This window comes from Lissotriton vulgaris, chromosome 6 (assembly GCF_964263255.1).
Source record: "Lissotriton vulgaris chromosome 6, aLisVul1.2, whole genome shotgun sequence".
Classification (NCBI taxonomy): Eukaryota; Metazoa; Chordata; class Amphibia; order Caudata; family Salamandridae; genus Lissotriton; species Lissotriton vulgaris.
Window position 1 is genome coordinate 538,676,617 of NC_141694.1, and position 27,252 is coordinate 538,703,868.

The window sequence follows — 27,252 nt, forward strand, 5'->3', positions numbered from 1 at the left end:
GAACTTTATCACGGCTTATGTGGCAGAGTGCAAATTTGCCGTAATGTTTTGGTTCGGAATAATGGAATTTCTTGTAGTAGAGAGGTGCTCCAATTGACACAGTATTCCACCTTCTATAGCGGAATGCCAATATGCTGTCATGTAGTGTGGTTTGGAAACAAGGTATTCCTTGTAGAGGAGATGTGTTCCAGCTGTTGAAGTTTGCCACCATGATAAGCAGCTCAGCCTTGGCATCACAGAAGGAAGGCTAAACCGCTTATCTCGGTGTATATTGGCATATTGGCATTCCGCTATAGAAGGTGGCTTACTGTAACAATTGGAGCGCCTCTCTACTACAAGGAATACCGTTATTCCGAACCAAAACCATGTTTTTTGGGGAACGAAACGCATAGGCTGTTTTTAAAAACGATTACCGATTTTGAAATAAAGGAAGAAATTAAAGAAATTACAACAGACTAAATGTGTTTTGTTTGGTGCACCTCCTTATGTTCAATATCTAAGAATCAAGCTGTTAATGTCAAAACTCTTATCACAACTCAGAAGCGTACTGGCATTTTACTTTATAATATATATAATATTCACTTTTCCACTGAAATACTCTATAATTGTTTATCCCGCATATGAAAATAGCATATACAAATGCAGTGACATCTAAATAGTGACAATCAGGAAAGTACCCTTGCAAGAATTCTAGACAGTGTAGATGTTTGAAATCCACATTGTTATTCATTCTTTAAAAATATACAAACAAATGGACTTGGCTCCACTCAAAGCGGTATTACACTCTTACATCATATTAATGGCTGTTTGTTGTGTCCTTCCATCTCGTGTGGCTTGCTTGCATGAGGAATTATTTTACACATTAAGTATTCAACCAATCTCTGATCCATCAATCAGAAGCCAGGGGGAAATGGGAGCAAGATCTTAATACACCTTTAACTGACGATATTTAGAGAATTTGGGGTCTGAAATGCAACAGGTTTCTTTGAACAGTAGACATAGGCTACTGCACTTTAAATTCATGCAGAGAGTGCACTATACACCGGTTAGGCTTCATGCTATGGATCTAATTGATGATCAGGAGAATTCATTGTCACCATCCTAGGGAAATCATCCATACAGCAAGGTCTTTCCCTCAATGGCTACATGTTGGACTTCCATATTTGAAATCTTATCTCGCATGCTATCTATCCAATGGTCTCCTTCCCTGCTCCAGGCCCTGTTGGGCTATACTAAAGAATTAATCAAAGCTACATGGAGATTTTCTGCATTGGCACTTCTCCTTGCAAAAAGAATGGTGGCCATTCGCTGGGATCATGAGTCGGGGACCACTCCCCAAAGCCCCTCCCCAAACAAAAAAGTCTGGGTTGAAGACCTAATCTACTGCAATGATGTGATAGACTACATTACCTCTTACTTTACGTACAAAAGATATTTGGTCACCATTGTGGGCTTATCTTTCAGCCACCAGTGATCACGATTCCCAGGACCCTACTTAAACTGTATAAAGTACCAGATAATATGTAACTGGATATATTGTTGGTGCATTGTAAGCTCTGTTGTCTGGATGTTTATTCCTATGTCCCTGTGCTCAGGAGATACACGCAGGCTTACCTTCATGCGTTTCTGTATGGCCAATAAGCTATAACATAATATTGACATTGTTAAACTATGTTCATGTTACTGATGACATATCTTAAATACTGTCCTACAAAATCACAAATAACATTTAAAAAAAATACACTCAATCATCACACATTCAATGCTGCATGCCTTTCGTGCATTTTATACAGAAAGCAATATTGTTTTTTTTTAGCTGCAACAGGCCTTTTCAAATAGTTATGTAAGGACTTAAGTGTATGCCATCACCTTTCCCACCACCCTACAAATAGCAACACATAGGGGCATATTACCAAGCAATAGCGATAATTATCGCTATTGCTTGGTTAGAGACAAAAAATTTACCGCAGCGCTGCGGCGATTTTTACCGCAAATAAACCTTGGTATTACCAAGGTTTAACGCAAATGCGGTAAAAATCGCCGCAAAGCATGAATATCGCTGAAAAGTCAGCGATATTCATGCATTAGCGAGCTAATGCTCTTAGCCATGTTATCCACCTCCCATTGGATAACATGGCTAAGAACTGCTCAGGGCAGGTGTTAGCTTTTGGAAATATTCCCGCTTAGCGCGAATATCTCCAAAAGTTGGTAATAGGAGATAGCGATGTTAGCGACTGTTTTCAGTCGCTAACATCTTGGCACGCCCACTTTGCATCTCATTAGTGATAAATATCACTGACATGCAAAGTGGGGCCCAAGATGGTCGCTATCTCCTACTAGCTGTCGCTAACTGGTGTTAGCGGCAGCTAGGTGATAGGGGGATAATTTTATCTCCGCTTTTAAAGCCAAAAAAGCGGAGATAAACCCCCTTGATAATATGCCCCTTCAAATTTCCAACACCATTACCTCCAACATTACTACCATAACCATTATCACCACCGTTACCATTACAGCCATCCAAGCATTTATGCATGCCTGTGTTTTCTAGCTTTACTACATGGAAGCCCGATCTATTTGCTTTGCCAATGTTTGTGTTTCAATGTTGGTCCATTTGGAAGTGCCTGGAAATTACAGATCATAAAATGTTAATTACAGGGTGATCAGATTAAGTTCAAATTTTGCAGCCCGTTGGTTGTTACCTGGTAATTCATCCAAACAGGTTAATTAATTGATGTTACCCGAAATGAAAAGCTTACAAATGCAGTAGGTTGTTAAATGAAAGGGCAACACTGGAGCAGTGACCAGCAGTCCTCCTCCCTTATCTTACCGTACCCAAATGTCTTGTTTTAAAGTTAACCCTGGATTGCAGTGTCCTTTAAAATTGTCTCTAGTTCTAGTTTCTAGCTCCAAAGAAAATCCATTAAATTGGTTAGTAAGGGAACATGCCATAGAGGGCCTACAACGAAGACCATCTATAAAACATGTAAATAAATCTAAAGGCAGGGGGCGTGTTGCCTGGAGCATCAATACGGCGGTTGCACTCTAAGGGCCGGATGTAGGAGCCCTAATACCGGTCGGAAACGGCCGAATTCGGCCGTTTCCGACCGGTATTACGGTTTCCTTATGTAGGGGGCTACATAAGTACAGATTCGGTAATTTTACCGATTCTGTACATTTACCGATTCGGTAATATACCGAATCGGTAAATGTACAGAATCGATAAATAGAGATGTAGGTGGCACTCTGAAGAGTGCCACAGGCCTTCAGGAGTCGGTATTTTACCACCCAATCCAATTGGGTGGTAAAATACCGAACCCAGGTGTGCATGCACACCTGTGCCATGTGACACACAGACATGCCCTTAGAGCATGTATGTGTGCCAAATGGCACACAAGCCTGTAATTAGGGTGCTAGAGGGTGTCAAAGTGACACCCCCTGCACCCTTGCAAGAATAGGTAATTACCAAATCGGTAAATACTGATTCGGTATTCCACATTGATTCCTATGGGCTTCAAGGCCCATAGGAATCAATGGGGGATACCGATTCGGTATTTACAGAATCGGTAAATACCGAATCTTACAGATTCGGTATTTACCGAATCAGAATTACCTACATTTCCCCCCCTCTAATTTACCACTTCTTAAATACCGAATCGGTATGATTCGGTATTTTAGAAGTGGTAAATTAGATTTACCTACATCGGGCCCTAAGAGTGCTCCGGACCTCTACGTCATCCGCCCAAGTATCCAGTTCCATCTGTATAGAAAAAACTGTCATACAACGTGACAATACGCCATTTGGCATGCTCCGGTGCAGCGGGCGACCAGATTCGGGACGCTCAGAACATGGTGGAGCGATCTGCGGCCTGATACTGCGAAGTGCTGGTGGCCGGCCTCTCATGCAGAGCCCTGCTGGGGGTGACTTGGACCCTCTGACTCCCGAGTGGCCTATGCATAGAAAACCAAGAAGCAGGGTCTCAGGACTCGATGGAGAGGTCCCGAGGTCACCCTCTGCAGTGTTGGAGTGCTGAGGGCTGCGGCCCGGTGCTGGAACGGGCGCTGTCGGTGGGCGGGTCCCCTACAAAGGAAGCAGTGAGCGGGGGAGCCTGAGTGGAGTTGGCAAGGCCCCAGTGGCTTGGCTCCATCAAAAGACCCTGCACCGGATGTGACACCCAGGGGGGTTGGAGACTCGCGGCTCAGGCCCCAACTGAGATGCTACAGCTCCGGCTGGCTGTGGGGGCCAACTCCCAAAAGGTTTCTTCTGCTGTGCCTTTCAGCGAGCTTCCCTCGGTGGAGGGGTAGTGAGACGCCCAACCGCCTCGGGCCCGGCGCGGACCTCTATGCTTCAAAATAGAACACTGTGCCCAGACACCGCATTGCGGTACCCCGGGGAGGACGGACGATCCCAACGAACACTTAAGCAAGAACGGAGATCCCTGGCCCGAGGGGAGCAAGCTGGGGCTGCTGAAGTGGAGGGGAGGCGTTTTTATCCCTGGGCCCAGTGCAGAGCAGTTGGTCCCGGTGTTGTGTAATATCAGGTATCCCCCTGGTATCGTGTATCCCCTGCGCTTCGGCCGTCTTCGGAGAATGAACTCAGCCCGGGCAGGATCAGACAGAAGCAGTTGATCTCTGCTCGGGCTGAGTGCAGGGATACGCGATATCATGGGACACCAGACCGAGCACACGCTACAAATTAGTTTACGTTTCGTTTCTCAGCTGCACAAGAGACTTCCTGCAAATCTAAAGTAGTTCAAAGAACGAAAGTTTAAATAAATGAAAAATAAATGCATAGCGAAAGAATGGAATGGTTATTTTTCAACCACATCGTAACTAGTACAAAGAAGGAAAGGAATGAACGCACGGGGGAAAGAATGTTCTTTTTTATTTTTGAAGCAAATCGCAATTGGTACAAAGAAGGAAACGGGAAATTAATAAAAAATAAATAAATGCACGCATGGAGTGGGAGTGAAAGAATGGATTTTTTTAAAGCAAATCGCAAGAAGGACTAAGAAGGAAACGTGAAATAAATGAAAATTAAACATATGCACGAAGTCGGAGTGAAAGAATGGAATTTTTTTTCTTCAAAGAGATGGAATGACATTGTAAATTAAAACATGAGGCGAGAGAATGACAGAGCAGCAGTAGCAGCTCCTGGAGGGAATGCTGCCGGACTGTGATGCAGGGCGGGGGAGGGGCAGGGTGAAGGGTAGTAAACTCCGGATTATGGCAGAACGGAGGTAAGTATACAAATAAATAAATAAAACAAATTTCATTGTGTGCGCTGCATCGCATTGGTCGATGCAGCACGCGCAACAAAATTTGTTTTATTTATTTGTATACTTACCTACATTCGGCCATAATCCGGAGTTTACTAACCCCCACTGTGGCCCTCTCCCGCCCTGCATCACCGCCCAGCATCATTCCTTTCAGGAGCTGCTACTGCAGAGAAGGGACGATAGCTTGCAAAGTTTTAGATTGCTGTGTGTGACATTCATATCATTTCAGTGTGATATGGGGCCCGATGTAGGTAAACTCCAATTTACCACTTCTTAAATACCGAATCATACCGATTCGGTATTTAAGAAGTGGTAAATTGGAGGGGGGGAGATGTGGGTATTTCAGAATCGGTAAATACCGAATCTGTAAGATTCGGTATTTACCGATTCTGTAAATACCGAATCGGTATCCCCCATTGATTCCTATGGGCCTTGAAGCCCATAGGAATCAATGTGCATTACCAAATCGGTATTTACCGATTCAGTAATTACCGATTTCTGCAAGGGTGCAGGGGGTGTCACTTTGACACCCTCTAGCACCCCCAATACTGGCGTGTGTGCCATGTGGCACACAGACATGCCCTAAGGGCATGTCTGTCTGTCACATGGCATAGGTGTGCATGCACACATGTGCATGCACACCTGGATTCGGTATTTTAACACCCAATTGGATTGGGTGTTAAAATACCGAATCTGAAGGGCTTGTGGGACTGAAAGTAGTCCCCCCTACATCCCGAATTTTAAAACTCGGGAAACTTACCGATTCGGTATTTTTCAAATTCGGTAATTTTACCGAATTGGTAAAATACCGAATCGTACAAAAAAAGGTCCCCTACATCTCAAAAGGCCAAATACCGGTCGGAAACGGCCGAATTCGGCCGTTTCCGACCGGTATTGGCCACCTACATCGGGCCCTATGTGTGATATTTCAACAAATATGAGTTACACTTTCTGGCAAGCAAAGTCAAGTAATAAAGATGATGGAAGCATATAAATATCAGAAATTACACCCATTTCACCAAAGAGAAACACTAAGAAGTTCTTAAAATTACTGCAAAGCACCAGATATGGAAGAGTACTAACCTAGAACTCACAAACCGCCCTGAAAGACAAGGACATTGGCAAGGCTCAGGAGATTGAGGCACACCCTTTACAGTCAGCCAGGAAGCTGTTTATTTCAAAGACAGTACAGTTCAATCAATCTGAATAAAAATGATAACTGAGGGGTTTGGCTGTGTGGTGTCAGCCCCGGTTAGCACGCCACTACCTGTCCCATCCCGCAGCACCAGATCACACCAGCAGGCTGCAGCTGTCACAGAGCTACTAAAAACACCAGGCTCATAAGTAACAAAGCTGCTGGCCATGCTGAAAGTTGGACCAGAATCATTACTGCTGCCCCTCATTACAACAACCAGGTATCAAGTTGTCGATGCTAGGGGCCTGACTCACTTCGCTAGGCAGGCGCCAACAGACTGAGGCCCTGGGGAGGCCGCATCCATCCCGGTGACTGCTTCCTAGGGCTCACCTTCCAGCTTGTTTAAGTGTAAGCCACACTCACCTGTGGCAGCCTAGTGTGCAGGGGGTGTACCCGGGCAGTTCTTTGTGGAAGGGAAGTATGGAAGCGGGGACGCCGGGTGCAGGGGGGTGAGTGTATGGGTTTCTCTGGTGTTTTTGGAGGGTGTGGGGAAAAGATTCTAGTTGCAGACAGGTGTCTCATGCAGGGTCCCTTACTCCCTGTGGTGCTGCAGATCACTGCCGTTTATCTGCTGTGAAGCGCCGGCGGGCATGATGCCATTTGCGGGGTTAGGTGCTAAGTGCAGACCCTTTCATCCCTGTGGCTCACATTACTTGCTGAGTGCATGAGTAAAATTCCTAACTTGTTCTCCTGGCCTGCTCTGTGAGAATTCAAGACCAAACCGACCAGGAAAGCTAGTACTGGAGCGAGATTAAGTTTCAAGGTGGGGGCATGGGTTCCCTTACCTGCTGCTGGTGTAGGCTCAGCCTCTCCCTCCTGGGTGCTGCTGTCTTCAGAGTCAGCTGCAGCCATGCTCCTCCAGGACTCAAGTTGATGACTCCTTGCCTGCTGCACCACGGCAAGCATTCTGAGATGAGGCTGCCTGGCTGCAATTAACTGCTGCCTGTTAGAGACCACCAATCCCGCAGCTGTCTAGACTGGGATGGGACCTGCCATGGGTCACAAGCCTGTCACATTAGTCAATAACTGCCGCATAGCCCCCTTGCACCAAGCCAGTCCAGTCCGTCAATGTATAAAGAGAGCACGTTTTTTGATAGAAGCTGTTGGCCATAATTTTAACACTGACTGTGAAGTGCCATCATGTGACGAGTCTCACAGTGAGTCACACAGTTAACCTGAATGGATTGCCAGAGTCGAGGGGAAGTCTATAAACTTTGTTACATTGTGCCTCTGCTCTCGCCTGCCTAGGCCAGCCTAGTCACGAGCTGAGCCAGCCGACCAAAGCCAGCACAAGCAGCGCGGACCGCGCACTACAACCTGGATTTCAGCTTTTAACAGTGAACTAATAGCACTCTGGCTTGATACTGAGGTGCTACAAATGCATGACTTTCCATTTCAGTGCGGCGATGGGGATCACCACTCTGAAATGTGTTAGTCTAACGTCTGATGCGTGGTACTTGGTAGAGCTGAGGGAAACAATGGTAGAGATTTAGAGATTTAAAAACCTAAAAGGGTAAAACACTTCAATATGGAATAATGTTAAAGTGTGAGGGCTAGAAAAAATGTAATGGGAAAAAGCAGAAGAGGAAAATGGAGAAATAAAAAATCTCAGATTATATACAATGAACAATTTACAAAACTTTTTTCAAAACATATAACTGACACTGTAAGTACAACAACAATGACAGTCCGTCCCTTGCCATGTCCTGGCATTCGAACAGGCAGTACTAAAATTAAAACAGTTGACGGCCAGAACATCAAAGGCTATCAGAACTTGAAGAAAGGTGAAGGAAGGCACTCATGGACCTGAAAGAGAATACTACACTTGTCATCAAACCAGCTGACAAAGGCGGTGCAATCGTTATCATGGATAAAAACATGGATCACGAAGAATGTATCAGATTGCTACCAGATGAAAACAGCTATGAAATTCACCGGATTGACCCTACTCCAGTGCTTAATTTGTGCCGGTGCTTCCCGGGGCTCAGCACCGGCACTTATTTCACAGGGCCAGGACTATTCATTTCTTCACCAGTAAGTCCTGCCCAAAGCCAGCCTCAAGACCCAGTGAGCCACGAGAACAGGATCCTTGCTGGTACGTGAGCAGGCTTCTGTGTGACTGGATTCAGGCTCACGCAGCAGCCTGCTGGCATCCTCCACCAAGAGCCACGTGAGTCGTACCTAGTCATAACCTCATCATCTTCACCTTCCTGAATGCCCCCACCCAGTACTAGACTTGCTCCTGCCCTGCCGGGTACCGTTGCTCATCACCGCTGAGTGCTGTGTCCACTACCTGTGACTTCCTGTCCCACGCTTCCGCCACCCTAACTTGGGACTTCTGAGACTGACCGACTCAGCACCGCTACGAGAGCTGTGAGTGTAGACCCAGATGCCCCACAATCTCCTATACATTAGGTTAATGGTTGGGGTTCAGTGGTACACCTGACAGGCCGGGCAGTGTTCCTCATGGGGGCTTAGTCTTGGCTACTCAATGACCGATTAGATCATGGCATCGCGAGGTGGAGCTAAGCTGAAGAGGCACAACTTTTCTTATCTGCATGGCTCATGTATCTTCCCAGGTGCAGACACGGAAAGACAATCCTCTGCTTTCTATGAAATTGTTTCTGACTCTCAACCATGGAAATCGAGAAAAGAAAAACACACTTTTTCTCTACTTCTGCGCTGGACTGTAATTAAGCAAGCAGTGGAGCCGGCATCCAGTAGCAGGGCGGCAGCTCTGCATTAATTTCAGCAGCAGCACCTGAAGAGAAATAAGGGATGCACATGAAAGAAAAAAAATCTGTGCTCTCCCCACCACCACTCCGTTTGTGGCCAAGGAGAGAGATACCGATGGCCTTATTGCCTGTTTCACTTAGTAGAAAATAAATGCAGTTAAATTACCTTTCTCTCCCTATGGGCCAATGTCTGCGGTTCTGGCACATAATTGCAGTGGCGTGCGATAAACAGCCATTATTGTATGTTAGAACAAAAATAATTAGGAGGTAAGTAACAGTATGTAAGTAACTGTCAGTTGACCAAACACTTACTTTTGAAGCAAATCTTTCAAGTTGCAAGCTGGTTTGAGATAAACACCAGAGTTAAGAGTTGTTTTTCTTGATAATAAGAGATGCAAAATTATAATGGAAACAGTGGAAGGGTTGGCTACTAAAACACAGGCATCAGATGGGACATCAGTATGTGACCTGGAAGGCATGACAGACATTGTTTAAGAAAAATAAATTATGCATGTCACGCAGAAATGTCAGCATTATGGGCACATCCTCTCTGCTGCCGCAATGACCAGAGTCAGTACAGGCGGTCGCCATGATCCAAGGTGGTAGTAAATGTCTCATACACTGTACAGACAAGCAGATTCAACTATTGGAAAACAACATGTCTTGGGAAATGGGTGACATATTGCCAGTCCACTGCACCATCAAAGCTTTTGGTATGATGTATGCCCCCCTCAAAGTAGAGAAAAACAGCAAAACTCAAGAAAAAATTTCTTTGCAATCCTTTCCGTTGTCATTTTTTTCATATAGATTGTTTTAACTGATTGTTAAAAATAACTGTTCCTGCAGAATTCACACTGTTAATACAATTATTTCAGTGTATATTAAAAAGGCTTCAGTCTGTTTTTAGAAACATCACTGTGAGTGATATTTTAGGAGCGTTAATGCAGTTTTAGTGTAGGTACTGTAGATTCATTATTTCTGATTAAACATTTTGAAAGCTATTCTAGGATCCACCATTTTTAAGTAGAACTTTGTGTGCGCAAGCATGCTTGCAAGTCAGTCTATGCCTGCGTGTGCACGCTTGTAAGTCAATCTTTGACTGTGCGTGCGGTGAGTGTGAGTATGAGGCATCTGACTGTATCACGACTTTCTGCAGTGCTGGCAACTGCAGTTTCTAAGCAAATATTTTAGCCCCGGCACTTAATGTTTTACAAATTAAGCACTGCCCTACTCCAAGACTTGTGAACAGAATCAGAACCTTGGTGTATGAGGACCTGTTGAATGATTTGATAACCAAACATGAGGCTGGGTTTCTGGTGGGTGATAATCCCTGCACCCCGATTCTATACTCTCCCCAAAATCCACCAAAAAATGGATGCCCCAGGAAGTCCTATAGTGTGGGTTAATTTCTTGAACCTCTTTCACAATTCTGCGATTGGTTTTTTAGCCCTATCGTACAGTTGTCTGCATCATACCTAAGATTCTAAAGATATCCTGGGCCTATTTAGAGACCTCAAGACCAACCTAGCTGAAGATCTTTTCATTGCCATGGATAGCGATGCATTATACACCAGTATACCTCAGAGACACACATTGAGCGTGGTAGAACACATTCTCCTGGAAAGAGACTGGGAGTTCATGACACCCAGACATTTCATCTTGGAGTGCCCAGAATTGGCTCTCATGGAAAACTTCTACGAATATGAAGACACAATATACCGTCAGATCAGAGGCACTTCCATGGAAAGCACTTTTGCTCCGAGCATGACGTGCCTCTATGTACACCAATTCGAAGTGGACCACATATTCCATCAAGACAACCCATTTGCAGCACAATTGAAAGTATGGAGACAATATAACCGGCAACCAAGATGAAGCAGAGGACTTTGTGAGATGGATAAATACTAGAGATGAGCATCTGAAATTCACACATGTAATCAGCAAGGAGGGAGCCATTTTTCTGGGATCTAGCTATCAGCATGACAGCAGAAGGGATCCAGATGAAAGTTCACAACAAGAGCACAGACAAAAACAGTTTACTGCTTTTTGAGAGCTTCCACCCCCGGTCACTGTGACAAAATTTGCCAGTAGGTCAATTACTCAGTATCCGGAGGAATTGCTCTAGTATGGAAACCTATGAGGAACAGGACGAGACTCTGGAGAAGAAGTTGATTGAACGACACTACCCTAGAAAGATGATCCGAAGAAGAAGAAAAACAAGAAAAGAAGATGAATGAAAAAGTAGTATGCGTCACCACATACACCCCAATATCGAATAAAGTACAAAACATTGTACATAAACATTGCCATATCCTTAATGGGGCAAGAAAACAGTGCCCCCCCCCCAACTATTTGCTTTCAGACGTAACAGGAGAATCCATGATGAACTTGTTCACACTAAGGCACCACCTCCAAGGATTTGAGCTAAACCACACTATGGGGCAACCAATGACCAGTTGGACACTACCCATGCAGAGGATGTGTGGCATGCCCATTTACCCGCACAACCAAAATGGTGAATATAAAAACGATCCATCCATGGATATTAAAAACCTTTAGTGAGAATCTTATTTATTTGCTCACATTCCCCTGCAAAAAAAAACTGATACAAAGTTGACAAGGCATTGCTTGGAACACAATCACAAGGACACAGATCGGAAATGGGTGGTACTTAAGGTCATAAAAAGAACAGGCCCTAATATCCAGAGGATCCTCCACACGAGAGAACGATGGTGGGTCTAACGCCTACATACATGGGACACAGGACTGAATAATGAGATACCGTGGCTCCAGATTGGAAATTAATACAACCTCAATGAGAATAATTTTGCTGTAGATCTTGGCGCACAGACAATATCCTACCTGTCTGCGTCCAGTGTGGGCATCACTATATTTAAGAAATAGCCTCACCCTTTCCATCCTTTACCCAAACCATTAATAGCACCTGTAAAAATAGTCAATAATCGTGAAGGAGCATGAACACTACAGGTTCTTTGACCTTTTCACCTCATTCTGCCTGTACTCCTCCACACCCGCACTAAGCAATTACTATGAATCTGTTATTACATCACAGATTACCATGATGTGTGAAAGTTCACAATGCCTTGTGCTCAAAATCCAACCCTCTGGCTTTCATTAATATTTTCTTAAATGTGTGAATCGATGGTACCCATGTACAGTTTATTTGGGGAACGCCTGCGATTTTGAGCACAGATTGCACACCATCGCTAGACCCATACAAAGTATTTCTGTTCTTTAGAATTTTTAACCCACCCTGCATTTGTGGTCTTGAGTGCAAAAGAGGGGCAGTACCATAAAGGCAAACAGTGGCTGAACAGCCTTATGCAGCACGTAGACGCGGCACCCAGGCAGAATCAGGCGGTTTCCCCGTGACACCGGGAACCATTAATGTCGAGCTCAGCGACAATGGTGTATTGAGTGTCATATATATACATGGGTGAATCAAACTTATGAACAAATTCTCATGAAAGAGTAGGTTAAAAATGAAGAAACCAATATCTCTGGTAGTTTGCACAGTTGCTTGTTAATATAGAACTTGTCACTGAGCACGTTTTTCACTATACTATATGGCACCACAATCTTGCATTGAATTGTTGACAGCCTTATAACAAAAATGCATTTCAATACTGCTTTATTGAACAATAAGTACATTTTGTGTTCGCAATGCAAATTTGTGTTTTTTGTGTTCCAACTTTATTTGCTATACAGTAATGTTGCAAGCTCAAATGAATGTTTCCTGATCAAGCTCATAATTGTGAAGCAATTGTACTTTCCCGACAGAACCATTGTAGCTTTTCACACTTGTTATTTACAGCGCTGTAAATGGTAAACACTTGCAAGCACTGTAAAAAAAGCCAGGTTCTTATTTGATGATAAGACCAACATGTACCCCTATTAAGTAATCTGCTTTAGGTACTATCTGTCCTCTTCTATTTGCAAAATCAAACATAGAAGAAATGTTTTTTTTCTCACATGGCTATTGGGCAACGGTGCAGAAAACAGATGGTGAGTCAGAATGGTAACAGAAAGCACATTTGCGAAGAGGTGGGAAATCTGACAACAGACTGAGCCGAAAGCCACATTACTACTACTGCAGACAGATCCCAGCCATAGTGGAGGGCATGCTATGGAGTTGGGCCTCAGCGGAAAATGGGTCTCATCTTCCAGAGTCAGTTTCAAGAACAAGGTAAGAGCAGGCCGCTGCCTTAAGTCTAGAGGAGCAGATGACCATCAGCATTATCGTAAAACTAGCAAAGAGTACAGGGGGTGAAGTGGCGCAAAATGTCATTTTGCCAAGTGTAGCAAAAATCCATGCACCAGCCCTGGTTAGCTTTCTTTGGTACCCACTGTTTCCGTTGGAGAATGTTTGAAGGGGAGAGAGGACTGCAAAGCCCTTGAAGGTGAACTACTCATTGCTTCTTATATGATGGGGTGCGGTTTCATAACAGAACACACATTTTCCAACAACTCCGTGCTATAACTTGGAGAAACAAGGCATCATGGCGTTAATAGTTACAGCTCTGACACGACGTACAGAATCATTTCTTTACAAGCTGTTTATTCTCACAAGCAAGTGAGGCACAGAGTGTCCTCTGTCTAAATCTCTTGAGTAACATTTCTATTTGTCTTTTGTACTTCCAGTCACTGGTCTTCCAGGTGTAAACATAAGACCACATTGGCAGAACCACCCACGTGACTTACAATCGCCGCCTGTCAAAAAGAAAGGAAACCTAACTGCAATAATGCCCGCTTGAGCAGAATCATACCAAATGCACGGAGAAATGTGCAGCGGTCAAGATGTCTGTCTGTTTGAAGCATGCAGTTTAAAGTTCAAATGCATCCATGCTTAAAGTTGAAGCTTGATGTACCACACAGATGAATAGATAAAACACTGTATGCCGTGCTGATCAAGGGGAAAAGAGCAAATGAGCCGCTCGTTGCGATGGACAACCAGGAGGAACCGTGATAGCCTATCCAAAGGAGAAATTAGTGAAATCACCTGGATGTGAACCAAGTACCCATAGGAGGGACAATTACAAGCAATGCACCAATAAAAAGGCAGCATTTCTGATATGCCCAAAAAAGAACGAATGGCAATCAATGGCCTTGGTTAAATTGTAGATATATCATGCCTCGCAGGGCAGCACATGCACGCTGACTCTAGGTTTGACCTAAAAAGGAGATATGATACGTTCGTAACCCTTTTTTTTGGTCAAACATGTTTTTATTGTTTTGTAAACAATGTACACCATACAACATACCGTACAAAACACCCCTCACAGGGGGCCTCAAAATGCAATAAGACTGAAGGAAGCCCCCAACATTAGATATTCCATACGCACCCAACCCGGCCTCACCAAATCACCAAAAAAAGGAGGGTACAGTTTCTCATAATAACAGGGAGTGGGTGAGGTTTACAGCGACATGCGGGGGCAAGTCACATTGCAGGCGGGGATCTATCAGACTAATGCATGGGGACGAACAATGAAAGTCTTGTCAAAAAGAGGCAGCGGAACAGTCTGTCATGGAGTAACAATAGGCCCCAGGCATGGGGACAGAGAAACAACAGGTGCAAAAGGAAAAAGAATATCAAAAAATGAAAAGAACACTCCCTCCCTCCCCGACATAGGTGGCGGCAACCTAGAAACAAAACGTCTGATTCTGACTGTAAAGGGCAGATTAGAGCTGGAAGAGGTGAAGAGCCCTAATAGACTGGGGGCATACAGCTGACGGGAGGCCACAAGACAAGAAGGCCACCTAGAGACCCCATTGGAATTCGAAGTTCTTGAAATCGTCCCGATGAATGGCAGACATACGCTCCAGACTGATAAGTTTCCATAATCTAAAGTGCCACAGGGAAATCTCTGGGGCCTCCTTTCTTTTCCATGCAGCAACCAAGGTAATCTTCGCTGTGCCTAAGCACAGCCACAAAGCTGATTTATCTGCTCGTGTCTGGTGCTCCAGAGCGTGATCACGAACACCCAAAAGGACCCCCGCAACAGTGGTCGGGATAGGATACCCCAAAATATCTTTGATATGCGCAAGTATTTCCTCCCATAAGGGGCGAATAGACAAGCAATCCCACCAGATGTGCTTAAAATCTCCCAGAAGCCCGCACCCTCCCCAGCACCTTTCCGAGGTATTCAGAAAAATCCGTTTGAGGAGTGGAGTGGAGGTACCAGTCCATCATAGTCTTAAGGTGGGACTCTTGTAGGTCAGAGGAGTGGTTGAATCGGGTAATATCTGCCCAGAGGTGTTCCCATTCAACATCCGAAATGGGACGCTGAAGAATGTCCTCCCACAAAGACATGTAGCGCGGTCTAGGGGCGATTGTAATGGTAAGAAGTAATTTATAGATAAATGAAATCGCCGCTTTCATGATTGAAGTTTTGGCAAGGAAGGATTCAAATGGAGAAAGGGGTCGAGTGGCTGCGTCGCAGACTTGTGGAGTGAGGGCCCAGTGCATCAATTGGGCATAATGATATCTTTCAGTATGCCACAAATGATAGTCTTGTTGGCAGTCGTTAAAGGAGAGAGGGTCATAATTACAGAAAAAGGTGGGTCAGACCAAGGCAGCCCCTCCTCCCTCCAGGCATCAAAAGGCCCCTCCTTGGAACCTGGTGGAAAGTCTGAATTGAAATGTATCGGTGTAAATGGGGAAGGAAAGGTGGCCCATCTGTCATCTCCCGTCACGGTATCCCAAACTTTTAAGGTAGTGCGCGTGGGTGTAGCGATGTATGCATTTGGGGGTCTATCTTTTTTTGGACGCCAGACCAGGTCCCAGATGCTCTTCCCGGTCACACTATGGTCCATGTGCAGCCAATGTTTGTCAGACTCTTTTTTGGACCATTCGACCAAAACTCGTAATTGCGCTGCTTTATAATTGAGCTGAATGTCAGGGAGGCCCACTCTCCCCTCCTAGTGGGGGCGACGCAGCAGAGAAAAGGAGAAACATGCATGCCCCCCTTGCAAGATGAAATGGAGGATCATACTCTTAATTCGGCAAAATAAGTCCTTCCCTAACTCCATGGGTAAGGCCTGAAAGAGATATAGAAGTTTCAGAAGAAGCGTCATCTTGACCGCATGAATTCGGCCTAATCAGGATAAGAAGAGAGGCCTCCACCGTATAAATTCCGCTTGAATGCGGTTGAGAATGGGCGGCCTCGACGTCCTCGACGTTAACTGCACCCCCAGGTATTGTATAGAAGTGGAGGCCCAGGCGAGGGGGGTGAGAGGTCGAAGTCTGTGGACCTCATTAGGAGGCAAAGTAAGGTTGAGAATATAAGATTTACTAAAATTTATTTTGAAACCTGCAACTGCCTCGTATCGTTCAAGTTCCTCCTGAAGAGCTGGGAGAGATACAGCCGGTTTGGAAAGGGACAAGAGGACATCGTCCGCAAACAAAGATATTTTATGGGAGTCTCCAGTGAACGGTATACCCTGGATATTGGGGTTACCTCTAATTGCCATTGCCAGGGGTTCTAAGCTGAGAGAGAAAAGCAATGGTGAAAGACGGCACCCCTGCCTTGTGCCCCTAGAGTGAACAAAGGAGGCGGAGCTAATGCCATTGACTACTACCCTAGAGTGGGGACGCCGATAGTTAGCCTGGATCATGGTTAAAGATTTATCAGAAAATCCAAACGCTTTAAGAGTTTGGAATAAAAATGCCCAATTGACGCGGTCAAAAGCTTTCTCAGGGTCTAAACCCACTAAGACCGCAGGGATCTGGTGCCTATTAGCCTTTTCAATTAGATGGACAATTCTACGGGTGTTGTCGTGTGTTTGGTGCCCTTTAATGAATCCGGACTGGTCCGGATGGATGAGGTCAGGCATTAGATCATTGAGTCCAAATTTAGAAGGGAATAGGGCGATAGGAAGAGCAATGTTGGAATTCTTTCCCTGGTTTTGGTATCACCGAGATCAGGGCCTCAGTCTTAGACGAAGAAGAATCCCCAGTATCGGCCATCTCATTAAAAAGTCGCACCAGGTATCAGTAGATGTCTGATGCAAAGGTCTTCTAAAAGAGGGAAGTATACCCATCCGGGCCTGGGGCCTTATGGGTTTTCAGAGCCTTAATAGCTAAAAGGACTTCCTCTTGCGTAAAGGGAGCAGAGGGCCATTCATTCCATTCATTGGAAACCTTGGGTAGGGAAAGCGCCCGGATAAACTCCTGTTGGGAGGTCGCTTCCAGCTCTTCTCCGGTGTACAGGGCGGCATAAAACGAACCAAAGAGTTCAGCTTTGACCTCATCCTTATGTATGAGGTCCCCAGTAGGACCCACTATGCCTCCTATATATTCTTTCTCCCGCTTATCCCGAAGCTGCCTGGCTAAATGTTTACCAATTTTATTGCTTTGAGAGTAGGAGAGGTGATGGAGTTTGAGGAGTGTGAACTCAGCCCTGTTGTTATAGATAGCACGTAATTTGCCACAAAGAGCTGTCAAATGGCGGAGAGTTTGCCGAGTGGGGTTTTGTTTATGTGAGCGGTCAACAGAGGACAGTTCCTGTTATAGAAGCTATCTTTCCCTACCACGTTGTCTATTTAGGACCGAATTAAGTGCGATACACTTCCCCTCGGAAGACCGCTTTGAATGCGTCCCAAGTGGTGAACTTCGAAGTATCTTCTGGAGCGTTAACCTCAAAGAAGTCTTTGATAGTGTCCCGGAGTTTAGCACACGGCTCCTTATCTTTAGCACCTAGCTATGGACGATGGAAAATACCACCTGGGAGTAGACGGCACGTCTCCGCGCCAAGAGAGACAGATGGAGAGCAGACTATGATCGGACACAGAGAGTGCATCTCGGAGAGAACCCAAAAGAGACTGACTAAGGAAAATGTAATCAATCCTGGAGTACGTGCGGTGCACATGGGAGTAGAAAGTATAGTCTGTGGGATGAGTGTGCGCCATGAGTCTAGTAAGCCTAAGTCGTGGATTTGTTGCTGTAAGTCAGTGGGAAAGGAGCCTAGATTGGAGCGCTGTGAGTATGTGCTGTCCATTTCCTTGTGCAAGGTCAGGTTAAAATCGACCATAAGGATGATTTGTTCGTCTGCAAAGTCTAGCAGTTTCCCCAGTAGTGAGTGCAAAAAAGGCGCTTCACCAGAGTTAGGCGTGTACAGTGCCGCAAAGGTGCATATCTTCCCCCGTAAACGGCCCTTGACCATCACTCATCTCCCCTCCTTATCGTTAAGGACAGCTAAAGGTTGAAATTGTACTGTAGAATGAAACAACAGTGCCACCCCTCAGTGTTTAGTAAGTGCCGAAGATCTATAGATTAAAGGGTAATGTTTATGCTTAAAGCGCCCATCTTCGGCTCTAGCCAGGTGTGTTTCTTGTAGGGCCACTACATCTAAATGGTGATCAGTAATGTACTTCCAGACTTTCTGATGTTTCTGAGGGCAATTCAGCACTTTAACATTCCAAGTGCCAAGTGTGACCGTCATAGTGTCATCCGTGTTTGCATGCCCGCTGTAGAGACCCCCACATCTCCATCCTAGGCTGGGACGGCGCCCAGCCCTTCAGAAAGAAACCAATGCTCACTCAAATCAGCCATTAGTAGATTGGAGCCCAAAAGCCAACCAGAGCTAAACAATAAAAAGCCGCCACCATGTCTCCCCCCTCCCAAAACTTCCCAAGTAAAGGAAACAAACATAAATAAAAAAACAGTGCCAGAATGTGATAACAAGAGTCCGGCGGGTGCGCACAGCACCCACGGAAACCAGGGGAAACAACAGGTCCGAGGTCCTCGTCCACGCCCACCCCGGCTACTAGTGCCTGAAAAGGTAAGCTTAACATTTACTTGGTACGGCTGCGAAACAAGTTTAAACGAAATCCCTCCCAGAACAATAGCCCAACAGCATTGGCGGGAGAGGCATTATTAAAACGAGAATCACTTTGAGGGCATCACCCATAATATAGGAAACGCGGCCCAAAATAATGCCCATCTAGCACTCAAAACAGACTTGATTGATTCAGAACTACAATGGTGTCCCAAAACTAAAAGCATAAACCTTACTTGACGAGCCGGACAGTTCATGTTCGATCGAGGCTGACCCCAGGATACCTGAGTCCCGGATGAGAACGGGCCCCGGTGCAGTCAGGCTGAGAAAAATCCAGAGCCCAACTGGAAAGCGGCGTTGAAGACCAAGGCCTACCAGCCTGCGGCCCTCGATATGAGGAGAAGCCAGAGAACAGCAGGGCTCGCAGGGGGCCAGCGCCGCAATGGGGACCCGAGTAGTGGCAGATCCCGGTCCAACAGAGAACCCCAACCCATCACTTCTGGCCCCTGCGAGCTCCCGTCGACCATCCAGAGGTCGAGGGCGTCCCTCGTGGTTGGGCGTCATTGCTATCCAGTGCGGTGTTCGAGTCATCTGTCGCAAGGCCCAACAACTCTAGGCCCTCTTTCAGCTCCGTGATGTGATGGCGCTTGTTCTTGAAGTCAAAGCTCAAGCCAATGGGGTATGTCCACCAGTAACTGATCTTTTCTTCGTGGAGCCTGGTCGTGATGCCTCGAAACGTTTGTCGCCTCGCCAAAGTTGCAGGAGCCAAATCCTGGTAAATGGAGCATGAGTAATTCGGAAACGAAATGGAATTCTTCGCCCTGGCTGCCTGGAGAACGGCCTCCTGAAGGAGTGGAACTTAGCCAGGATGTCACGTGGTCTCTTCTTCTCGCCCGGCTGGATCGTACCCACCTGGTGCACTCTACCCAGTTGGATTTTAAGTGCTTGGGGAGCGACAATATCCACAAATAGCCCTTCCACAAAGGCTGCCAGGTCGGGCCCCTCCACACCCTCCTCAAAGTCACGGATGCGTATGTTCTCCCTCCGCGAGCAGTTTTCAAGGTCCTCCACCTTAAGGAGAGATTGGTGAAGCTCGTCCTGGAGTTGGCGGACATCCTCCCGCAGATCTGTAGTGAGCTTCTCTTGCGCCTGAGCTTGTGTATCCAGGTCGAGAACCCTGGTGCCCACAGAATCCACATCTCTCTGTAGGGACGTCAGGCAGTCGGTTAAGTCCGTGCGTAGCTGGTCTATGGAGGTTTTAATATCTTGGGACAGATCAGTGCGAAGTTCTGTTTTAAAGTCTTTAAACATCGCCGCCAATTCAGCCTTCGTGAGGGCCATTGCGGAAGTGTCTGTGTCACCTCGCAGCGTTGGGCGCCTTTCCAAAGAAAGGAAAAAATCAGAAACTTTACCTGTCTGTTTATTCGTCGTCTTCTTTGGCGGCATAGGATGCGGAACAAGCTGGCCCAAGGAGCTATGTGAAAGGAGGAAGCGGCCGCAACTTTAACCATTAATGCCCAAGGCGGCGAGTGTTAGGCGGGGACCCCCACAGCACTGATACTGCCCAGGGCTAGTGTCTTCGCATGTCCGGGTGGTACCATGTGGAAGGTTGTCCAGCGGCAGGAAACATTGAGAGGGACACCAACCTCTTGTGCGCCGCTCCAGGGGCCACCCGGCAAGGGTGGGTGGCAAAGCCCGGCCCATACTGCAGGCAGCGGCGGCGTGGCGTGGATTGCAAGGGTCGGAAACTCCGATGAAATGGTCACCCTCGTGGTACCTCTTTACCGGGGCAGGACAGAACCGGCAGTCAGCAAAAGAAGCGCTGTGGGGCTGATGAAGCAGTGTGACAGAGTCTAATAAGGCAGCCCCAACGTCAATCCGAGGGATAGCAGCAAAGTCGGGAGGAGATCATAGGTCCCGCAACTCCAGGCGAGGTCAAGGAAGACCTGGTGAGGCGCCAGGTGCCACACAAAGAGCATCGTAGGCCGCCATCTTAGGGCCATCTTAAAGCACATTTTTATTTTTTCAGGCTGGAGGTACAGCTCTGCCAAGTATCATGTATCAGTGGTTAGATCAATGTAGTTTAGCTTGGAAGTTCTTATCACTGAACTAAAATGCTTAATCATGCATTTATAGCTCCTCCTAACACAGCCGCACTGCTAGGCATAAGAAACTGCGAATAGGAGCAGGCCATTGCAAAAGCGCAAGCAGCTGGCTGCCTGCTGGCAGTGCTGTGCCAACTGTGCTGCCAGTGAGCCTTTATTGGAGAGTGCCACCTTCAAGGTTGAGTTTCTTTGCTAACAATAATAATTTCAAATTGTCATCACACAGAATAATTCAGTCTCAGGCTCGGACTGCAGTGCACAATGAATCAGAGCCTCCTGTACTCAGCCACATGACATGCCATGGCTAAGTTTGTTAAACAGACTCTGACAATAACGTCCGCCCTGGAGAGTAGTAATAACCCTGAGACTACTCAGCAGTGCACTGCCCCTTGCTCAGACTGAGGCTGAGAGTGATGAATCATCCAGAGAGTTGCAACTTGCCCTGTTGTATTTTGAAAACTGATGCTTCCTGCACGCCACCATCAGTGACAGTTAATTCAATTCCACAAAGTGAGTGATTGGATGATGTTTGGCCAGAGATCCGGCAACTGATGGGCAAAATGATGGTTTTGTGTTTGTACAAGTGGTGTGCTCCCCTGCAGTCCTAGAGTGAGTGGGGCTGTTGGCACCTCTCAGACCACGCATCACTACAGACCCACAGCCTCATTAACAGTGCTTTGTTTGTACTACGTTGTGTGCTAGTGTGTCTGCACACTAAAGACTGGCACCAGAATGTTTTTTTCAAAATCCTCCTGCTGGCCCCCAGGAAGGCATCACTGCGAGTGGACGGGCCCATGGGGCCCACCTGCTGACATGATAAAAATAACAAGTCAATCATGTCACACATGCTGCTCCTGATAGGCATCCACATGTGGGAAGGCACAGGATGGCAATCTGCTTGTGTCCAGTCATGGAAATGACGTGCCACACTGTAATGATTCAAAAAGCTGGGGCGACTGTCAAGTGTGGCAGACTGTCAATGCGTATGGAGTTTTCCCCCATGTACCCCCATGAGAGACAGCACAAGGTCTGCACTACCTCTTACTCGACACCGTCACAACCAGCACTGAGCAGCAGAACCCGAAAGCAGAATCAGTAGCAGCATCTCTGCACTAGTTGAGTGTCAAAAGGCAGCCAGTGTGAGTCCACACACAGGAGCAGCTATAACATGAGGGTCAGTCAGCAGAAGGCTAGCAGAGGGAGTTGGTAAGTTGCAGGCAGGCAACCATTAAGAGAAAGACAAAGTGATCTGTCTATCACTGTGCCATTTGGGGTGATCATGTTTGTATGTCATATTGTAGTTCTCTAAATCAATGAGGAAAGGAGATTTAAAATCTAGTTTCGAAGTTGTGATAAAAGATGTGTTTATATAGCTAAGTTACATCATGGCCCAGCAATTCTGCACTTTTCAGAGACAGTAATGCCATAATTAGCCCCTAGTGCAGCTAGGGTCAGCGCAGGGATGGTAAGTAGTGGCCTGTCCAGGAGTTTCTCACATTTATATAGTGGAGGACAGTTGTGATAGTAACCTTCCATTTGAGGTATGTAGACGCTGTTTTTAGATAGTTTTAGAGCTTTTCATTTCTCAAAAGACTGTCACTTCGCCTTCGTTTCACTTCAGTGCTTGGTTTTACTCAAGAGAAAGTGTCATTCTAAGTGTCACATATTTGGTCATTGAATGTCACTGATAAGTATGTTTCAACCATGGAAATGTCACACATAAGCAGCTATGGAGGCAACATGGGTGTGTGGGTGAGTCAGGGGGGCAACATGGACAATGGATGGTAGAAGGGAGGGGCTCCGAGCAAGCACATTGACAACACGTGTTGGGAGAGTGGGTAGAAGCAAACACTGGCAGCAACACGGACAACAACAAGAGGGTTAAGGTACAGACAAAACGGGCAACAAGAGAGGAGGGTGAGTGGGGAAAGCAACAACACAATAAAAACAGAAGGAGTGAGGATGGGTGGCATTGCAAGCAACAACACAAGGAACAATAGAAGAAGGTAGTGTAGGTGGAGGCAAGCGACAACACAGGCAACAACTGAAGGAGGGTAGGTGTTGAAAGCAACTCCACAGACAACAATGGATGAAAGGAGAATTGGTGGGAGAAAGCAACAATAACTGTTGCAACAACGGAAAAAGGGAGTGTGGAAGCAAGCAACATTGGAATGAGGATGGAGGTGGATGTTGCAAGCAACTACACAGACAACAACGGAAGGAGGGAGGGCCTAGGGCACGCAACAAGAAGTGCAACAATGGAAATAGGGTGGGCAGGTAGAAGCACTCAATAATTCGGACAACAATGGAATGAGGGAAGGTGGGAGCAAGCAAGTAAATACACTGGCAACAATGGAAGGAAGGGTAGAGAATATGTGGAGGAAGCTACAACATGGGCAACAACGGCAGGTGGGTGATGCAGGCAAAAACACAGGCAACAACAAAATTAAGTTGGATGGGTGGGGCAAGCCACAACAAGGAAAACAATGGAAGGAGGGAGTGTGGATACGCCAACATGGATGAGGGAGTGACCCTAAGTGGGAGAAGTACATGAGGGAGCCAGCTTAACAAGACACACTCTAGTATAGTGATTAAACACAAAGAAAAATAAGGATAAAAAAACATGATCAGTGGAAGGATACAAGTTGTGTGTCCATGCCCGAGTTGAAGGACAAACTTGCGAAAACAAAGGAAGCCTGCTTCAGTTTACCAATAAAAAGCACACAAAAGAGAGTGACAATAAAGCCAACAAATAGTAATCAATGAGCGGGCTCAAAGCCCACTCTTAGAAAACAAAAGATCTCAAATTCACAGAGCTTGCGCTACCTAGGCGAGACCTACAAACCAAATGTATACAAATCTGTATGTTTTCTTTTGACATATAAACCTAAAACAGCATGTATGTGAATACATCATTTAAAAGTGTCTAATTTTTTAATACTTAATAAAGGAAATGGAGGCATGATTTTTACTAATGAGGACTGACCATTTTACACAAATTTGTTTCCACCTACTAGCTCTTGGCTGTTCCAAAATAACAAACGTAAGCAAATGATCTTTTGTTCTAGTGTAACCCGATTATCAAGTAGCTGCATATCATGTGAGATTGCAGTCTTCACTTTTTAATTACATCATGTTGCATTCTGGGACTGGAAAAGTTTTTCTTTTAAGTTTGACAGTACAGCTGAAAAACGATAGCAAGTAAAGTAGTAATGTGGCTGAATGAGAAGGACATTGAATATGCATTGTGGGCATAAACAGTGCAATAGTCAACAACTTGAAGAGAATCAGTACTTCCCAGGCACCTGCAGTGCAAACCTCAGTCAAACACAAAATAGCTACAAGTACACTAGTACCCTTCTGCATTGTTACAAGCACAGGTGTACTAGATGACTTCCTAAGGAGCCAAGAGAACTGCATACGAATTTGAGGGAAACATTTCCAAATAAAAATAAATTCAATGAGAAAAAATCCTTTGTCTAGATCTCTTGTTGGATTTTAGTGTTGGATGCATCGTCTATTTGGTTTGCTAATAGTGCTGTGTTATTTAATGGCAGCAAGTCTGGTTTGCACTGGTTAGAGCACACCCTTGCCTTGCACTATAGCACTGAGTATTTGACATTTTGCAAACATTTTAAATTAGTAGATAACACAACGGGCCACATAAGGTAAGTCAGCAGTATGCCAAAAAAATTACCTATACTGGCTATATTTAGATGCACCTACGTACCAAGTGTTAACACTTACCAGCCAAGGAATTTTACATGCTATTCACTTGTTGGCTAATTTAGCAGAGTATTTATCTGTCACATCACATACTTCGTAGTAATTTCCACTCTGCTTGATAGGAATACCAAATATTATGGATTCCACATTGCTATAATATCTTGTATCTCCTACTATTCAATAGTTACCTTTTATCCATTGACCATTTGAAATTAAAAAATGTTTTTATTTGGCTTGATCTATTAGTAGGTCTATCTACATTTGGTATTTTTAATGCACCCTCGCATTTAGTTCTTGTGGAGGATACCTGTACGCTGCTGTAATATTTTGTTAAAAAAGTAAATACTTACTTTGATAAGATTTGAAACAGTTTTATGTTGGCCTGTTGACTACAGTATTTTTCCGCCAAGTCACACCCTTTTTTTGTGTTTTCCAACATCTTCTTCTACAAGGACACCAAATATTGTGGCTCATTTATTTCTTTTGCTTATATCCCCTCCATTTCAAGGCTTACCTTTTAGTTATTAACAAACTGAAATGGCTTTTTACTTGATAGGAGATTACAGTATCTTTTAGCTCTTTTGATACCATTCCACAAGCTTTCATTTCTGGTTCCATTAGGGATTACCAAATATAATGGCTCCCATGGCCTATAATATTTGGTGTCCCCTGTTTCTTGGGTTAAAACGTACTAGGATTTGACACGGTCTTTGAGTGGTGTTGAAAACAGTGCTTTTCTGACACATCACACCCTTGCTTATAATTTCCACTGTCTATTTCAACAGGGATACTGAACATTATGGAGCATGCAGTGATGAAATATCTGCACTTTTAATTGCATAACAAAAGCTTCCACATTTGGTTCCTCTGGGAGATACCAAATATAATGGGCAATAAGTGCTGTAATATTTGCTATTCCGTATGTTATTAGAGTTAAAGCTTACTAGGACAACATTTGACATGTCTTTAAATTGGCAGGGTGAACGGTGTGTTTTCTGCCATATCGCAGCATTTTTTTGTGTATTCCAGAATCTTTTTCTATGTGGACACCAAATATTACAGCTCATGTTTTGCTATATGTGCTATGTCCTATTTTTCAAGGTTTACCTTTTAGCAACTGAGAAGTTGTAATTGCCTCTTATTTGAGAGCACATTACAGTACATTTTAGTACTTTTGAATGCATTTCACATGCTTTCACATCAAGTTCATTTTGGGGATACCAAATTTAATGACCCATACAGACAATAATAGTTAGTTTCCCGTAGGTTATTGGGGATAAAAAAATACCAGGCTTCAATTGGACATAGTCTTATGATGGCTTGGTGAGCACAGTATTTCTTTGCAAAACTGGCACCGTTCCTTTAGCCTTCTGAGATATCTTAGTATGGGGATACCGAATATTATGGCTCATTCATTGATGAAATATATTGTATCTCCTTGGTCACCCTTTAGCCATTGACCACTTGAAGTTGCCTTTTATTTGATTGCAGACTACAGTAACATTTCATAATTTTTGCATCATTCCATAAGATTTTACATCTGGATCCTTTAGGGGATACCAAATATAATGACCTTTACCATATATAATATTTGATATCTCCTGTGTTTCTGGGGTTGGAACTTACCAGTATTCAAAAAAAAATTTCAATTTGTTTACTTTATTCGGTATCACTTGTTAGAAAACCATAAAAGTGTTTACATATCAAAATTAATACATTTTTCCATAAAAACATGAGATTATTTCTAAAAGCACAGTAGATTAGGTACACCATAAAAATAGCATTCAAAGATTTGGATTTTAAAAAGAATACTACAAAATATAAAATTCATCAATCTTCAGTTATAAGTTGGTTCTGTGACGAATACAAAATTTTAAAAACCTAGCTATATTTAAAGCTGGAAAATCAGACTCCAGGAATTGGAGAACCATGAAGGCTGGGCGGCATTGGTGTAGCCCCACGCTTTTTAGAATTGGTGCTAGCCAACGCCTTCTTGGTTCGGTATAAAATTTACAAAAAAGAGTCAATTGTAGGAGGGACTGGGGGGATATACCATCGCAGGGACTTGGGGATAGCAGCTTTAACCAATCATTGACAGTTGGGAATGTGACTAGTCGATGGAAAATATTTAGTCTGAATTGGGTCAGCAAGTATCTATCATAATTGCTGGAATTCCAGGTTAAATATTACTGAATCTCCAATGAGATTTGAATCGACAGAGAGTGCTGAGCCGAGATTTTGTTGGCTTCAGACGTTAAACAGAGATCCGCCAGGTGGTTTAAGCATTGTTTTTTTAGCAACTTTCCATGGAATCTGTACCAATTCTGCTGGATTATGAAAGTATTTATCACGCCTGAGATCGTAAAAAACACTTCCTGACATATTGAAGCCAGCCAATCTTGGTAACATTTTCAAGTA

The 27,252-nt window shown here is 44.8% G+C and overlaps 1 protein-coding gene across 1 annotated transcript in view; it reads right to left on the reverse strand.

Moving 5' to 3' along the window:
- LOC147707523 (lebercilin-like) overlaps positions 1-27,252 on the reverse strand; it is a 1,017,522-nt gene that overhangs the window by 333,372 nt on the left and 656,898 nt on the right. The gene's annotated exons all lie outside the window — the stretch shown is intronic.